Genomic DNA, 2,135 nt, shown 5'->3' with positions numbered 1-2,135 from the left:
ATGATCATTTATAATTAGAATTTTTATTTAATGTTACTTACTTCTGTTTAATATATAAGTAGAAATCAGGATAAGTTAATCAAGGCATTAGTAGATTATCTTAAGTAATTTATGATCCGAACACCCTCAAAATATTTTAATCCTTTAATTACACAATGGTTGCAATGAACTTTTACTTTAGTGCAAAAGAGCCAAATTTTAAATAGTCAAAATAATCTACTTTAAGAGATTTTGTCGGTTGGTGCAGAAAGTTGATTGAAATTCTAAGACTAAAGTTTCCATGCATCACACTGCAATGCGTTAAGATGCATCCCTTCTATTATTATTATTATTATTATTATTAGTTTTAATGATAAAAGTGCCCTGTTTAAAAGTCAAGCCAAGACCAAGGGCACTTTTGTCTTTAGCCATCCACTCATTTAAAAGTCAAGCTAAGACCAAACCCACCTGATAATCAAGGAAGTGCTTCCTAACCTAACCCAACCAGTCTAACTTCATACTGTTTATTGTTGGTTCATGTCAGGTGACTGACGCAGGGATGAACGTGATGAGGATAACTACTCCGAATCCACGGAGCTTCTCTGGACTCCTCACAGAGACTTCTCGAATCCACGAGGAAAGAAAGCAGAAAATAGAAATAAATTCTAATAAATTCGAAATTGATTAATTGATGAATAAAAACGAGTTCACAACCCTTTAAATAGGGGTACTAAGCAATGAGAGAGAAATCAGAATCAAACTACAACTCAAACTCTTAGAATCCGCGACTTACTATAAATAGTAAACTTACTATTTATAGACGGTCGTGATGTCTACTAGTGCGCAAGGTTTTCGGCCAAAAATAGTAAGTGTCCTATTTGGTTTCACCAAACCGTTCTCCTAATTATTCTAAGCTCTTTTCACGTTGGGCGCAACTCCTAAAGCCCGACGGATGAAGAGTTATAATCAAACTAAAACTTACTATTTATAGTAAAAGCGAAATTAAAACGGGGAAACGACCATCGATCCAGGGGTTTTTCGCAATTTCGGGTTGCGCAACCCGACGTAGCGGGTTGGTTGGCTTCAGTAGCTCGTTCTACCCCAAAATCATATATTTTACGTCAGATAACTTCTTCTAGATTGCAAGATACGCCCGATTTAAGGTTCGATGGTCTGGATCACTTCTGTCGTCGACCGGGCCTTTTCTGATCCATCTTGGCCATGTAACTGTCCGCGACCTGCTCTACATCAGTCTCCTCCACTTTAAAAGAACTCGTCCTCGAGTTCTCGTCATGCTCTGGTTCATGATACTCGGTTAGGTCCGTGACATTGAAAGTCTGTGAGATGGTCATGTCATCTAGGAGATCAACAACATAAGCTTTGTCATTGATCTTTCGGATGATTGGTACCGGTCCAATCTTCTTATTTTTCAACTTGTTGTACGTCCCGGTCGGAAATCTCTCTTTACGCAAATGGACCATAACGTGGTCGTCTACCTCGAACACTTTTTGTCGCCGATGCTTGTCTGTTTGTTCCTTGTACTTTTCGTTCGAAGCATGTAGCTTGGTTTGCACTTCTGCATGGATGTCCATGATCTTGTCTGCCATATGTTTTGCTGCAATGCTCGTGCCTGGGTGCTTGGGCAGAGGGACCAAGTCAAGTGTGTGGCGAGGCACTCGTCCGTAAATAATCTGGAACGGTGATCTTCCTGTCGAGCGGTTCACCATATTGTTGAATGCAAACTCTGCTTGAGACAAGGTCAAATCCCACTGCTTTGGTTTTTCTCCTGAAATACAGCAAAGGAGGTTTCCGAACGTACGATTCACAACTTCGGTCTGCCCATCAGTCTGTGGGTGGTAAGCACTACTAAATTGAAGTCGTGTATCGAATCGATTCCATAAAGTCCGCCAAAAGTGGCTAATGAACTTCGTGTCACGATTAGAAGTAATGATCTTGGGGATCCCGTGTAGCCGAACGACCTCCCTGAAAAATAAATTCGCCACGTGTGTTGCATCGAGGGTCTTCTTGCATGGGATAAAATGCGCCATCTTTGAGAAACGATCTACCACCACAAACACCGAATCCATGCCACGTTGTGTTCGTGAGAGACCAAGTACGAAGTCCATCGATAAATCCTCCCAAGGGCCGTTAGGCAC

The sequence above is a fragment of the Magnolia sinica genome, chromosome 11, assembly GCF_029962835.1.
Source record: "Magnolia sinica isolate HGM2019 chromosome 11, MsV1, whole genome shotgun sequence".
Lineage (NCBI taxonomy): Eukaryota > Viridiplantae > Streptophyta > Magnoliopsida > Magnoliales > Magnoliaceae > Magnolia > Magnolia sinica.
The sequence above is the reverse complement of the archived record's forward strand: the minus strand, read 5'-3'. Positions refer to the sequence as shown.